The sequence below is a fragment of the Cimex lectularius genome, unplaced genomic scaffold, assembly GCF_000648675.2.
Source record: "Cimex lectularius strain Harlan isolate CLEC.00 unplaced genomic scaffold, Clec_2.1 scaffold35, whole genome shotgun sequence".
NCBI lineage: Eukaryota > Metazoa > Arthropoda > Insecta > Hemiptera > Cimicidae > Cimex > Cimex lectularius.
This window is the reverse complement of record NW_019392746.1, coordinates 1296336-1313449: the sequence shown is the minus strand read 5'-3', so window position 1 is coordinate 1313449 and position 17114 is coordinate 1296336. Positions and strand designations below refer to the sequence as shown.

The 17114-nt window shown below is 33.8% G+C and overlaps 1 protein-coding gene across 3 annotated transcripts in view; it reads left to right on the top strand.

Annotated features, from left to right (window-relative positions):
• The first annotated feature begins 8355 nt into the window (after positions 1-8355).
• LOC106669315 (putative polypeptide N-acetylgalactosaminyltransferase 9) overlaps positions 8356-17114 on the top strand; it is a 55801-nt gene continuing 47042 nt past the window's right edge. The window contains exon 1 of one of the 3 annotated variants that reach the window (XM_014398714.2): positions 8356-8630. The gene's annotated coding sequence lies outside the window, so the exon portion shown is untranslated. The remainder of the gene's footprint in view (positions 8631-17114) is intronic. The other 2 variants (XM_014398709.2, XM_014398712.2) reach the window with 2 other exon arrangements.

Genomic DNA, 17114 nt, shown 5'->3' with positions numbered 1-17114 from the left:
GAATCCCGTTCGTGCCATTGACTTTTTTATCTCAACCAAAAAACCTTAATTAATTGTAATATATTAATTGGTTAAGCGGACCACGAAATTAGTGAAGTTATTACAACAGTTAGAAAGCTTAATTTTTTTATTTTTCTTCAGTCGGCAGACGGTTTATTACCGTGCCGTATAGTGGAACATGAAAATATTTTATTTTTCGTTTTAATTGTAAACAGTATTCATCAGCACAATTAGATTTATTATGATTAAATTTTATGTGATTATATGGGAAAAATAAAGATGAAATTAATAAAAAATAAACTTCCCAAAAGTTGTATTTTATTTATATTGTTATGATTTAATTGTGGAGGCTATGTTAGTATCACGTACAGGTTATAGGGTTAAATTTCCTGAAAAATTTTCAATGGAACCGCGAACTCGTTACGTTTTCGAAATTACTAGTTTTGTGATTTTCGAGAGGAAAAAAATCAGAATCATTTGGAAGGCAAAAAAATCAAGAAAAAATTAATTTCAAGCAATTTTGTATTTTGGGGTTTTTCGAAGTGGAACAAGCGAATATCAAATTTATTTCTCCCTAAAAAGATATTTTAAACTACTTTGCTACGTGAGAGAGAGAGAGAGTGGGGGAGAGGAAAAAGAAAGAAATGAACAAGAGAGATTAATATATAAATTTTATCTACAACAAATTTTTTGTTTTTCTATCTATTTACTTATCTATCGCTATCTATTTATCTTTAGAAAGAGAAGAGTGAAAAAGAGATAGAGAGGGGGAGAGGAACGTGAGATGTTTGAAGGAAAAAATTAAACTCCTGATTACAATTTCTCAAAATGTTCGCCTTACAACTTGAATCCGATCTTTTCTTAAAAAATCGAAAAAGTTATAACTTTAAAACAACTTCACCGATCCAAGAGAAAACTGGCAAGATTTAGAACCCCATAAACTGCACGCAATAGCATAAATGTCATCATAAATAAATGAAAATAAATCTCAACCCGAGATATACAATAAAACGTTAGTCATTGTTGATTTCTTCCTTACTTTTCTCACTTATGATATAAACGTTAAAGCCAGTTGACATAGAATTAACGAAGAATTCTTCTCCTTATCAACGGTTTTATATGCGTTCAATTTGGGTATAATTCAGAGGAGTAACGAAGTTTTAAGTGGAATACTAGTGCTTAAAACGAATTCAAATTGTTTCTTTCAAAAACAATTTTTTTGACCTACTTTACGGGATCGTCTTTTCCTTTTCATAATTTTTTATACGTCTTGTCTCAAGTAATACAATCGAGCATATTATGTTCTTATTCTATGTAAAATAACAAATATGCTTATGTATAAACACCTCGAAATACAGGCACAAATACAAATGCGAAATACAAAGGTAGAAAGCCAAATTTAAAAAATTATTTGAAAGTAAGTAAATTTTTTTCTCAGCTCCTAGGCTAGAACGCTCGGACACGTGTCTAATATTCTTCGACCTAGTATCAAAAAAAAAATATTGAAACCCGGCAATCATTCGACAGTAACTCATTGTTAGCAAAATTTCACAATAACATATAATAACATTATTTTCTTGAGAGCATGATTTTTTAATGCATTTATCAATCTTTAATGCAAACTGACTGAATTAAATGTTTACGGTTTTAAATTCAACTTTTCTCCATTTTCAATGGTTAAAACATTACAAATTCGCCCTAAACTAAACTAAAAATCCCCGGCTCTCGGGCAGATAATAATTAATTTTTAAATATTATTCCAAGAGTAGACCAAAAAAATTAATTACAACCGATTTCTCCGGTTATACTCGGAAGCAGTCGATCAATTAATGCAGGTAGTAGAAAGTGAAATTGGTCGAATGGGGTCAGTGAAATATGACCTTTTATAACGCCTTTAGCTGGATTTATAGCCCAGCAAAATTGGGAAACAAACGGAAAATTTTTCATCGAACCTAATAAATTCCACTAAATCCATATAGTATGTTTTATAGATTTAAGCGGCCTTAATCGACAAACAGACAATTTAAGCATTGAACATGTTCTCTTTGCAAAAACCAAACTTTACTCTGTAATACAACTCAAACTATACAAATTAACGTAAAGATTATATATATATCAACTATCAACTTCTATAGTCCACCCATTTAATTCGAGACGATTAACTTTAGCAAAAAATGTTCTTATACAACCCCAAGTTAATTTTAGCTAGGAATCGCGTTGTGGTAACAAATTTAACATAACTTTCTCATCTAGCTAAGAAATGGTACTCATTTTGTTATTTTAAATACGAATCCCATATTTTTATTTTAAAGTTCAATTCTAGACCTTATTTTATGCCGCTTTTACTGAAAGGAAAATTTTGATAAGATCGAAAATTTCTGAGTTATGCCGGATGAAAGACAAGTGGGGTATATACTTTTTGTAACATTGTAACAAGATGGGATTCCCATTTAAAATAACAAAGTTACTGTCATTTCCAAGCTAGATGAGAAAGTTATGTTAAATCTGTTACACCACTTTAGGTTGATTTTGGCTATATATATATTTTTTTAAACTAAAATTGTATTACAATAAAGGAGATAAATCAACGTTAATCATTTTACTGCAGCGTACCTCAATTATACTCTTCTTACTCATATAGTTATTTTCCTCTTTTTATATTATTTATATTACAATTAATTAAGGTTTTCAATTGAGATAAAAAAGTCAATGGCACGAGCGGGATTCGAACCCACGATCTCAACAAAATTTGCCAGTAGATTCTACATTCGAAATGGAACCAAAAAGTTCTAATTAACTATGGTCCGAATTTCAATAGTTTCGGAGTTATCTCACTTTTTCTGATTTTTTAAGATTTTAGGACCTTGCTTCAAATAAACATGATAACTCAAAAACTAAAAGGTTTTGGACAAATCCATTTCGCTTTCGAACCTAAATTTAAAAAAAGGTTTTATTATTTCATTTAAAATTTCCTTAAGTATTTTTTTTATGATCTTTGCATATTAGCCATGACGAATTCTTATATATATGTTGTTCAAATTGGGGGTTATCGGGAAAAAAGGCGACGGTGGGAATCGAACCCACGACCGCGGCGTGAGAGTCTCTTATGCTAACCACTCGGCTACCGCGGTCCCCTACCAATCCTTCAACCACGGGTTTTTCTTTTCCTTCATCAATTTCTTCATCTTTGAACAAAGTAATTAATTCTAATATATTAATTGGTCAAGCGGACTACGAAACTAGTGAATTGAATTATTTATATATTTTTTTTATATTACTTTTCTCAAACTTTTTTTAATTAGACCATGTTTAGGATGACAAGATTCAGACTATTTCACTCGGTTTTTATTACAAACCTTATATTAAAGGGATTAGATTATAAAATTAACGTAGCAGAGTAGAACCAAATCAATTAAGTTGTGGCTTAAGTGAATTACGAAAGGAAAAAGATACATTGAAAATTAACGAGACTCCTTAAATATGTTGTAATACAAAACACAACATAGTGTTAAAAGTAAGGAGCATTACTTCGTAATTGTTAATTGCATGCGGTTAATGAAATTATGGTAAAGTTGGGAAGGTTGGTCTGCGAGCCGTTGAAATTATAGTGGTTAGAAATAGCAGCGACGATAAATTCATAGTAGGAGCACTTTTATAACTATTAGAATAGCTTGGAAATTATTCAAATTAAAATATCCGGCATTCATGCAAGTGAAGCAGGGAAAGAAACTTTTCCAGATTATTAAATTATCCACAATCGAATATTAAACAAAAATAGAAGAAACGGAAGCTAAATTAGTTAATTTTAAGAGAAATATGTAAGTTGTATTACGTTGTAATAATAAAAACCACAATTTCTTGTAATTTAATATATTATCTTTAGCTCGACGAATTTAAAATAAAATCATTGTGGTAACTGGATGTTTTTTCGAGAGTTTTTTCTCATTTTTATAACACTGAATACGATTTGGGAGATATTAAAAGGAATAAATTTTGAACTCGCTCTCATGTGGGGCAAACCCTCTCCTGCACTCTGTAAATCTTCCAGGCAGGCTCATTAATTAAAATAGATTCAGCCGAATTGACAATTGTGAACATCGTTTTATTAAATTTTTACAAACTGATTAGCAGAAAAAGTAATTAGCTAGTAATTAAATGAAGCAACCATCTTTATTTTAACATACTTTATCAGACTCTTCAAATAAGCCACCTGGAAGCGGGCGCATCACAAGGCAGCGCACTTGGACCAATCCTTTACCTCCTCTACACCGCATCCGACTTTAATCTCCTTATCGTCTTAACCTGATCCCACTAGGAGGTTTTGGAATATGTCCTGCAAGTAGTCGAATGGACTAAACATTTGCGAATGAAAATTAATGGAGATAAATTAAAGAATACGGTAATAAAGTAATAAATTACAAAACATACAGTAATTGTAATTAGTTTGGTATTTGAAAGATTCATTATATACACATACAAATTGAATACTGTTCAAAATATAATGGCATGGCCAAAGAATAGAGTCATTCTAATCCAAAATCCTCAGAACCATACACTACGTTTTCAACATGACTTACTAACTTCACAATGACTTAAAAATCCCTATCGTATTCAATAGAAACCACCCCTATAACCCCTCGAGGAGGCAGAAGCGGAACTTACTTCTAGTCGCAACATGATTGGAGATCAAGTTGAATTTCTTGTATTTCAGCCCCAGTGTTTATTGAGATGTGTAAGAAGACTTGAGACTTTATTAACCGTTGTCTGAAAATTCTTCAGAACCCATAGGCTAGAGGAAGTGTTCCCAAGTCTCAAATTTCAGTTGCTTGGATCTTCTTGAAATCTGTAAAAGCAGAACCTCACAATTCATAAGATGTCAACCGGTTGTGACTCAAATTTTTATTGTCTTGATGTTCTTTACGTGTGGAGAAGCTGGAGAATCCCATAGGCCACAGGAAGTCACAAACCTCTAATGATTGGTTCTTCGTTATACAAATGTTCAGGATCTGCCGAACTCCTTAGTACACAAGAAGTTCCTCCTAAGTCATAGACTTCTATTGCTTGTACCTTCTTTATATGTGTAGGAGATGCAGAACCACATAACCTACAGAAAGTGCTCATAAGCCTTAAATCTCTATCATTGAATTAATAATAAGACAATGATTTTGCAGTGCTGTTTGATTGTCGTATTTCGCTCACCAGATATTTTTTATGTGCAGGCCATTCAGGTTAGAATCAACCCAGGTATTTCAAATCGTTGGCGTTGCTACTTTTAGGAGGGACTTGAATTAAACAACTGTAGATTTTTGGAGATTGATTGTTGCTCTCCTCGTGTTGCGCCATTTTTTTATTTTAAGACAGATATGTATCTTTTTTCTTGGGGCAGATTCGGTACCCGTTTTAAGTGCAATTAAGATTGGGTTTGGGCCATAAAGATATTGTCTGTTACAGGTAGGTCATGGGTGAGGCACAGGTACAAAAAAGGGCCTGATGTAAGTGCTCGATGTCGACAAGGCGAGGTTGCAGTAGAATTACAAATAGGTAAATAGGACAAGAAAGTATTTTTCTGAGAAAGAAATAGCAGCTTAATGGAAATTCTAGCTTCTAAAATTCTTCTTCTATTAATCTATTTTATGTTTTAAATACAACTTTATTACCTTTAGAATTTCTATAGGGTGATTGCGATTACTTATCGAGGTGAAAGGTGTAATGAAGAGTTTTGAGTTCAGTGGAGCGATTTCCACCCGATCCATTTTGACAAAACTATGATAGATCAGGGCCCGCGTCGCTAATTGTGATAAAGATATATTAAATTTTCGCCTTGCAGTTACTCTCAAAATTAAATTTTAACTCTTTCCATTTAAATTTTTAGGAGGAGTAAAAAGAGTTGTCAATTTTATATTTTTGACACTCGTACAAAATTCAACGGTACTTATTTTCACCGGACGGAATTCTAAGCATAATTCTGAAAATATGTGAAGTTTCAGTAAATAAACCTTCCGAACAAGGTAACAATGAATTATTAAAACGATATTTTCCCAAGAAAGTCGCAGGATAAATTTTATCATTATAACTGACGGATCAAACTTAACGAACTAACATTTATATTTATACTAAAATTAAGTTGACATTTATAAATATTTTGTATAATTTATTAAACGAAACAAAACCTCCGTGTCCTGTTCTTCATGCTTCTGGGTTGGTACTCAGTTAGCTCTGAGCTCGTAGAACACTAAAACTATAATTCAATTAATTAAGGTTTTAAGTTGAGATAAAACAGTCAGCGTCACGAGCGGGATTCGAACCCACGACCCTCTGCTTGATACGCCGCTACTCTACCACTTGAGCTTTCGTGACTTCGATCCACTCGGGCACCAACTTCCTATCTCAACCCCACCTTCGAATAAACTAACTCTCTAAAAACTCGGACTAAAAATATAATTATGGCGGTTCTAATAATTTATACCATCGCATGTATCACGTTTATCACAGTGGACACTCATGTCTATTAAATTCATTTTTATGAGATAATGACATCCTCGTACTTAGAAGCCGTGAACTATGTTGCCATCTAAATTCGATGGAACCTTGCCGTGTCTTTACTTTTTCTCGATCAGACAAAAGTCAAGGTCACATAGCACCTCTTTTGAAACTCTTCAACGTGATCCCTTCTAGTTTTGGCCTGGCAAATTATCGGGCCATACAATCACTCTAACACACACTTTTATGAAGATCATCTTAATAAAACAAGAAGCTATCTCAGTTGCTTAATCATATTCTTGAAACTTCCATTATTTATCGAATCATCAATGCACATATTGTTAAAACATGTTTTAAATGGAATAGTCTAAGATGGGAACAAAACAGTTCGTTAGTCTAGATTCCATGCATTAAATAGCGAAAAAATGTGACACGGTTGTTTTATGGGGATCAAGGTGATTTTCCTTCTTTGTCTGATGAGGATCTGCAAATTTTATACGTAGTAAACATGACCAGCTCTCTAAGTAGTTAACATATCAATTTCATCGAGTGTACTAAGTATCTTTCTTTGTAAGTAGGATTTCCTTAGTAATTGTAAAATTCGCCCCAGAAGAAAGACAGAAAGTAAGTACTCAGCGGGAGTTTCACGTGCAGTTTTGACAACAGTTAACATTATCCGCTTGTATTATATGGCCTCCCGGTCCTATGGCCTTCCTAGAGATGCCTCAGAGGCTGTTGTGAAAGACATACGGTCAAGTTAAGTTGGTCAACAAAGCACCTATAAACTTTGAAGCATTTCAAGAACCAAAGGTTCTGATATTCAAGGACAGAAAAGGAAAAGCTCCGTCTATATTCTTTGCCCTCAAGGTTACTAGGTAATAATACGATAATACCTAGATATAACCTCACTGTATTCAAAATAATAGAGTGAAAGTTTGGATGTCTAAAAGGCGCCTGTAAACTTTAAAGCATTTCAAGAAAACAAAGGATCATCGTGTTCGAAAACAGAAGCGGAATCTACTTGAAAAGGTGAACACTGTCCGTAAGTACTAGGCCTCAAAGTTCATAAATAATGCCTAGATATAGTCTCAAAGGATGTAGTTGAAGTTATACTGTTAAAGTTTGGTTCATTTCAAGAACCAATTAAATGTCGTGAACGACGACAGAAGAGGAAAAGCTTTTAGAAAGAAAAAACCTTATGACCGACCACTCCTATGCTAGTCGGACCTTCATGTATAGTTGTGACAACTTGAACCTGTGAACCCTGTCCGTCTAATAGTCCTTAGCCTCAATATTCATAGGTAATGCCTAGCTATAGCTATATATAGCCTCTGAGGCCAAAGTCATAGTCATACGGTTAAAGTTTGATTGGTCAACAAGACGTCAGTAAACTTTGAAGGAGTTCAAGACATATCTTTTTCAGTGAACAGAATTTCCCTGAATAAAATAAAATTCGCTTTAACAGAAAGTCAGAAAGCATTCATTCAGCTGGAGCTTCACGTGACAACTTGAACATGTGAGCATTGCCCGTCTTTAGTATTCGCTCTCAAAGTTCATAGATTACTAGCGATAGCTTCAAGCTGTCAAAGCCAAAAAAAGTTCTATTGCTTCAAACCTATCTCCTTTGGTCACCGGGCGCGCCGAGCGAAGACCTGTCGGGAAAACGGTCGATGACCTCTTTTTTTTCAAGACGTACCAGGGCGCGGACGTCGAATTCCAGAAAGGAAAAAGCCCTCGGCTTCAGAAAGAGGACGCACCATCGGAAAGGCAGAGCCGGTCGATTATTATTAGCAGAGAGGAACGGGTGAACGGGTAGATGCAGCACTCCCAGGAGGGGAGTGGGATAGTGGGAGAAAGGGACGAGTGGGACTCAGCCTTTGATAGCCTCACAGGGACTCAGTGAAGGCTGAGAATTCCGGCCGTCCTGTTGGCGAAAATTCTCTTACACCTGTCACCAATTCCACGTCGGGCTCTTTCGACACTTGACCGGTTCCTAAAGGAGACAGAGAAAGCTACTTTGACGATTTTGTGTTATTTTTAAAAGTTTCAGTGCTTACCTGTGGTTTCTAGTGCACTACACCAATAGAATCAACGAGTAACTAGATTTTCCCCTTTTTTATATTCAAAATGGACTGAAACATTAGTCAAAGGTAAATTAATTTTTTTTTTACATATTTAAATATAGCAAATATTATTGCGAAACAAAACCTAGACATCCAACGAACACGTTTCGTCAACATCCATAGCAAACATCTGGACACGCTAAAAAACATTTCCTTTCTAGTCCAAGAAAAATAATTAATTATTTTTGAACCAGGTACGTCAGGGTAAAACGTGTACTCACTGTCGGGAGGTGGTTTGCGTTCAATTTTCCCCCTTTGGGTGTATTTAGATGAATCAGATCCATTCCAGGCCGGCACTCCGCGAGAATTGGTGATGATTGTCATCCGTTAGCGTACTGTGTAAATAGACGAGGATGGTTTATATACAAAATGCATTTAAAGCGATTATCATTTTGTTCACCGCTAATCTGGATATTTTCGTTTTGCCATTTTACCCGCAAAATCCTTTAAATTAGAAAGTTTTAACATCAGGTTTATTTTTTCATTTTATTTATTTATAGAGGTTGTTTTTTTAAACAGAATTTGTGCTAGTCGTAAATAACAGTTCGGCTAAAAGATTAATGGAGGATTGAAATGGCCTAGATTTGTTTTAAAAAGGTTACCTTTCTTAAAACAACATTTAAAGCTTAAAAACAGATAAACTCTAAATTCAAATAACATTAACAGTCACAATTGATAGAAAGGAAAACTAAATTTTAAAAACTTTTGACGATTTATGATAATTTAACAGCGGATTTTGTTTAAAAAAATCTCAATAGTTTGGACTCATTTCTGTTTTTTAATTGCCGAGATTGTAAACCTGTTTTTGCAGTTTCCCCCTTCTAATCAATATTGGGAAATGAAGCTAAAACCAGAGAAATCACAATAGAAATTGTCATTATTTCAAGTGGAAATCGCTAAAAATTAGATTGCTCAAAATGTTTAAATTATACAAAATTTATAATTACAGTAATACGTAGTTGGTAAATAACGCTTTGGCTGAAATATGAAGATGAATAGGCTTAGGATTTATTTGAAAAAAAATTGTTGGAAGGGACCTTCCTTTCCTCATATAGGCTGGTACACTTACAAACTAACAAGGGGTGGCTACGGACGTGGGATCACCGATTTTAATAGAACATTTTTTGCTATATGTATATGTTTTTACTGCCGTTGTCTGGATGTATTTGTGTTATACCGCAGGATAAGGATTGTATTGAATGGGATTGTGTATACATCCAAAATCTCAAAAACCTGGGGAAACACAACAACCTGATAATATCGTGGGTGCCAGGGCACAGGGGAATTTGTGGGAGGATCTGCAAGATCGTGCATAGGCCCCGAACCTATTCTTGGGATAACAAAAACAAATATAGAATCCTCCATCGCAGAATGGATCCAAACAAAACAAAAGGAGAAGTGGATAAACTCTAGCGGTGCACAGTAAACTTATGATTATGACCCTCACCAAGACTGGCCAACTCACTGCTGCAATTGGAGAGGTCTACACTCAGAGGAGTACTAACCGGTCACTGGCATCTGAGAAAACATCTACGCAAATATGGGCAAATGTAATGATGATTCCATCTGCAGAGTATGCAATGACTATGAGGAAAGAGCCACCCATATAACATACGAACAAAATCAAGGGACTGAAATTGTAGCAGAGACAGTCAATAATGACCTGATACTTCAAGGAAGTAGTCTATTGCTCTGAACTAAAGAACTAGGAAGGTACAATAAGCCAGAAGGCTGCAGTGCCTGGGGAGCACAAGCCCCGCTTCCTTATTACAATACCATACCTTAGTAAAAGGTCCTTCGCTAAAACTGACACAAGGTGCTACCTACTACACATCATGGGTATATTTAATGATGACTCCATTCATAGGCTATTCAAAGAGAAAGAAGAAACTACCACCCGTATTATCTTCAGAAGCGAAGCAACCACTCACTGGAGAAGACCAAGAAGAACGAAAAAATGAATTGCAGCAATGGCCTAATTATTAAAAGAAGGATCGAGTCACTTGAACTAAGGGATTAGGAAACGTATAAAAAGATAAAAGGCTGGTACTTGGATATTATCAAACCCCCGCTTCCATGAATCCTTATTAAAATCATTCTCATCATCAACAGCAAATCTGTCGCCTTGCAGATGAAGCTAGTTTAATTTTTTTTCTAAACCTAAATCTCTTTAATACATGTACTTTGGTTGTTTGTGATTATCCTATTCTGCCTAGCTATTTTGGTTTGTTTTATATGCTTCGACAATTTGCCATCTTCAGTGGTCGGTTTGTGAATATAAATGTGATATTAAGCTAGATATAACATAATATAATACTTGTTCAGGGTAATTTGTTGGTATATTGAAGTACGCAAAGCGCAAGACACTACAAATTTCCCAAAATCAAGTATCCAGAGCATGTGGTATGGTACACTAGACCGAATCCTTGTAACTTTAATTCAATCTGAACAGTGGTTACATATAAAACAACGACATAGCCATCACGTCAGACAGCCAAGCCTAGAACATGAACATGTCCAGCTCGAAGGTGGATGACATCAAATAGGTTGGGCATGTAAAACAGTAACTTATGATTATGACCATCACCAAGACTGGCAAACTCACTGCTGCAATTGGGGAAGGCCAAACACAGAGGAGTGGTAGGACTACTAACCGGTCACTGGCATCTGAGAAAACTTCTACAAAACATCGCATACAGCGATGATCCCATTTGCAGATTATGTAATGAGGAGGAGGAAACAGACACTAATATCATCTTCGAATGTGAAGCAACAGCTCAATGGAGATTTAACCTAGCGTACGGAAAAAACTTAGGGAATCAATTGCAGCAGCGACAGTCGATGACTTGATACTTCTAAGAAGAAGGATTGAGTCTATTGCACTGAACTAAGGAACTAGGAAGGTACAATCAGCCAGAAGGCTGCAGTGCCTGAGGAGTGCAAACCCCGCTTCCTAGTATCTTTCTTCACCATACCATGTATATAAAAGCAACAAAATAGAAAAACAGTGTAAGTAAAGTATGCCTGAAAAATAGACCTTTGAAAAATATCATTTGGATTCGTTTCAAGCACCCATTAAATACGAATTTTTATAGCAAACAAAAATTAGACTTTCTTGGGCTGGATTTGCGGAGAGCAATTTTGTTTTCACAGATATACGTTGTTTCATTTAAAAATGTATAACTCCCCTGAATGTTATCCAAATTGAACGTTATACAGCCGCTGAAAAGCAGAATATTTCTTCGTCCATGCTATGTTAACAGCCTTTGTTTTTTATGCTATTATAAGGGGGATTAAATCAACAAAAACTGGCCGAACTTTTATTTTATTTCTCCAGTTCTAATTTATTCACGAAGTTAAAATTTATGTCATACGTGAATTCCTGGGGTTCTAAATTTCTGTCGTTTTGTGTGAATCGGCGGTGTTGATTTAAAGTTATCATCATTTTTGTTATTTTTAAAAATAAACATCTGAGAGGGGAAGGCAAAAATTTTAGGTTAAAAAAAATATTTGTTAATTTTCTCATAAATTTGAATTCAGGGTGGGACCCAGCCTTTGATAGAGGGACTTGTGACGGCCGAGAATTCCGGCCGTAGACCATCTTTGAGGTGTAACAAATGGGCATCCACTTTGCTTCTTTCCAAAAAAATAAAATATTTTATCGGATTTTTCCACGTCACTCGGTCACTACATCCAAATTGTATTGGGCAGCTAGCTACAGTAGATATTGAAATAATATTGATGGTCACAAAAACAAAATTTATATTCAGATTAATCACCAATTACAGCTCTTAAAAAGGAATTCCATTGTTGAGTCTATTGTTCCACTTGAAAATTTACAGCACCTATTGATTACATTCAAATTCGACTTTATTACAATCAGAAAGCTTAAATTCACTTCTTGCGTTAACATTGTTTAGATTTTATATTGTAATAATCGAGAAAAATTAGGATGAAATCAACGAAAACTTCCCACACGTTTTATTTTATTAATATTGTTCTAATTTATTTACCAAGGCCAAATTTGTGCCGTTACATGTAAGATCATAGGGGTTTAAACCACTGTAAACTTCCCAAACGGAACCGTAAACAGGTTTCAAAGTTATCACGATTTTTGTGATTTTCGAATAATATTGGATACTCAATTAATTATACACAATTTTTCATTTCGAAAAAATTGTGTATAATTAATTGAGTATTTATATATTTAAATAGAAGCTGATAAAATAATTAAAAATTTAATATTGGAGACATTTGGAAGGAGAAAAATTTGAGAGATTTTGACTTTATTTTTATCAAAAATTTTTATTCATTGTTTCTTGATAAAATAGAAATACTTCAACTTACTTTGCCAAATCAAAATAATCAATAGGCGGGCGAGTAAAAATTGTTATTTATGAAAACCAATGTACAAAATATTTTTTCCAAAATATATTTTCTCTCCGAGAGACGTAAAATAAGTAGAGTTGAATATTTTTTGAACAAGAAACAAAGTTGATATTCGCTTTCCGCACCACAAAAAATCCCTGAATTTCATTTTATGAGACACTCAAAAAATAATTTTTCGCCTTCTAAATTGTCCGCAGTTTTTTTCGAAATTTGAAAAATTGCGGTATCTTCAAAACGACTTCACTGATCCACAAGAAACTTCCGCGGATTTAATACCCCATGAACTACACATATAGTACAAATTTCAACTCTGTAAATAAATTACAATTCGAGTAATAAAATAAAAGGTTTAGGGAGTTTTAGTTTATTTCATCCTTATTTGCTTCACTTAAAATGGCGTAAAATCAAAACCTTGTTGACGTAGGGTGAAAGAGGAGATACTAAACTTTCTAAGGTCTAAATTTGGACAAAATCCAGAGAAGTTATGAATTTTTAAGAACATTAGACATTAGAGATTTAAAAAAATGGCCCCTACGTATCCAGCCTAAAAATGTTTATTTTTTATTGTGATAAATATCATATATAAAGTTTTAAAAGGGTACTTAAAACGAATTGAAATAGTTTTTCTCATTGAAAATGTTTTCTGGACTACTTTACTAGAAGCGCCTTTTAGTTTTTGTAACTTTTTATACATCTAATCTTAGGATCTCGTTTAATTCAATATAACAAGTTATTTTCTTATCCTAGGTAAAAACACAAATCGTCTGGAATATAATAAACATAAATAATCTTGAAATACGTGCCCAACAATGGCAGGAAAACATATTTTTAGAAATTACTTAAACGAATTTTTTTCTCAGCTCCTAGGACCGTTTGGCAAGAACGCTCGGACACGTGTCCAAAATTTTTGGACTTAGTATTACCAAAAATGATTCATTAATATCTGTGATCAAGCTTAAGAAAAATATTGAACGTTAACTAAAACGTCTTGGGATGTAGAAAAATTCTTTTAAAAATGTAAAAATCAAGCAACTGTATGCTAATAGAAATCTGTATGGATTTATGACTAATTATGATTTATGTTTAATTTTTCTTTAAACTATGAGATTTTCTTTGAGGCCAGCCGGGTTATAAACACGTACCTTGGCCTTTTCCGGAAATCCTGGTCCGCCTGTCCTCGCTGGTTTGGTTTCACGCTTTTGACATTTCACCATGTTCGGTAGGCGGTTTATGTATTATTTTTATTCGGTTTAATTAGTTGTTATTAGTTTTTAAGGTCTCTTTTTAATGGAAAAGATAACCACAGGAAAAAAAATGTTTAACAGGCCTGCCATTTTTGTTTCGTTATGCTAAATTTACATGTCATATATAAATTTAAAAAAGCATCTTGGTCTAGGATAGGAAAAAAATTTCAGTGGCGAAACGTATTATGAACATAATAACGATGTTTCTTAACAAAAATTATGTACATTTCAACAAAATATTTTTCTTTCATCAAGCGACGACAATTACTAACAGCCGTCGATGATAAACCATGCTGGTACCGTTTTTTAAGAATGATAAAATGTTAAACAAACTTTGAGATTAGAAGAATGCTTATAAACATCTTTCGTTTGTTCAACCCAACCATTTTGATCTTTCGATCCACACTCCAGGACCCATTTCCACAACTGAAGACGGAGTAAAGCCGAAACTGTCTCGCAGAACAAAATAGATTGGGATAGACAGACCAAAATCGTAATCGACCGTGAACGACCATACAATTTCTTCATTTGTCCGTCCTAATCTTTTTAAAATAGAAAACAATTCATAAGTGTCCTAATTGATCAAATAGATCAATAAATGCAATACAAAATATGCTTAGTTGCGTGTTAAATGAGCTGCATTCATTCTTTATTTGCACTCCCCAACGGGCTCAAACCTGAGCTGCTTTTTAATTTAAGCGTGCATTGATCAATGCGGTCAAATGGCAGTTCGGTAATATTTTCTTTTAATAAACACCCAAAAGTACTTAGCCAATCATGCTTCTGTAACACCAATTTCTCCGTGGTAAAACCTGACCCCATGAGAATTTTTCGATAATCTTTGACCGCAGGTCGAGAACGGATATTCGAAAGCTACTAGATTATGTTCAAACCAATTATTCGGACGAAGGCCGTGAAACACATCGCAAGTTTTCCTCCGTCAAGTTCAAATTGAATGGAAAAAACAAAAATTCGCGGACCTTTACGTCCTTTGCCCCTTTGTTGCCTGCCGGCTTTGTAAATATCAAATGACTTCTCCTCAAATATAACCAATGGGAGATCGGGTCATAAACTTGACTATAAACGGATATTCAGATGAGGAAAATAATATCTCTCTCAAAACTTGACAAATTGGACAGATTTAGTGATCCTTTGATGTTTTCTTCGTTCTTCTGTGTTCCTTATCTATTCACAATAAAATATATATTTTTTAACATAGAAATATCGTAATTCAAAATATAGTAACGATTGTGTATTTCCTTGATAATTTAATGCTAAAATCACCTATAAACAGTGATAACTGTTTTTTTTATTAAGTGAAATTCACTTGATTGTAAGAGTTTGAACAATTAAGGTATTCACGCGACCGTAGTACCGTGTTAAACGTGTTATTGTGTTGTTAAGTACGAATATACGTGAACGACCTTTCGGGTCTTTTTATATTCTAAATGTTCAAACGTGAGTTCTTTTTCGTGATAAATCAATTTGTATTTAAATGCCAAAGATTGTTGTAAATCGTTTAAGTTGAAGTTTATCCTGGTTTGACCAACTTTTCCTTCCTTTCTCAATCTAATTTGTTTCTTCCTTTCTAATTCTATTGTGAACACTTCCATTCTTAGCAACTAACACGCGGCAAGTAATCAAAAGTCTACCCTTAAAAAACTTGGAAACAGCACGGGGCACACACGGTTGGACCATGGTAGTTTTATTTCACAATAAAATATATATACATTTTTTTAACAATAGAAATATAATAATTCAAAATTAAGTAACAATTGTGTTACCAAATTAAATGTATTAGTTTAAAAAATATATTTCTGCTCGAATTTAACACCTCAAATGCTGTCATTAAACCATATGGTGAAATTGTCGATAAATCGAAAGGTCAAAATGGAAATTTCGTGTTGTTATTAATGAGACATCCCGTGATATCGAAACCGTGGTGACGCAACGGATGTAAATGGCCGTAATCCTAAGCAAATTTTAATGTTAATTCACCATCAGGTGTGCAAACTTATTCTATTTCCTTGTTCAAAGTCCAACACTATGAACTATAACTATAATTATAGCCATATATATANGATTATGATTATTATGTAAAATCGGTGTAGCTGAGTTGAATTAGGAAAATGGAGAGCGTTATTTTAAATATTATTAATTTTATAATTATTTTTATTTTTATTAATATATATTTCCATAATTCCGTCTTGTAATGCGTAGAACTAGCAAAACCCTGCGTTTATTTTTGGTATCTTGTCGAAAAATAATTTACGAATTTGACAGAATTAAGCCAGAAAAACGATATTATAATGTACTTAGATTTATTTTAAATAAATAAACCATCCTTATTTAGTCTTTATTAATAATCTAACTTAAAGACAAACTAATATACACACTTGCTTAACGATTTCTCAAGTTGAGGAAAATCTCGAAAGGTCGTTCAGGCATATTCGTTTATAATAGCAACGATAAAACATTTAGCATGATACCAATTTTGCGTGAATACCACAAAAATCCATTCTCATAGAACTATAACCAAAAAAGGCATTTTTTAAAAGATAATCCACTCCCGAAACTGATTCAAAAATTTATGGATAACCTTCTCCATGTTTTTCATGTAGGAGAGGAATATCTCGAAAGTTTTTTTTAATTCCTACTTAATAGCAACAGTAACACACTTAACACAATACAACGGTAACGAGAACAGTTAATCTCCCGAAACTTATTCGACAGCCTAAGGATAACCTTACTGGATATGTTATCAGTTATCACGTTTCACGAATAAACATCTCGAATGGTCGTTCACGTATATTTAATAGCAACAACAAAACATTTAGCATGATACCAATTTTGCGTGGATACCATAAAAATCCATTCT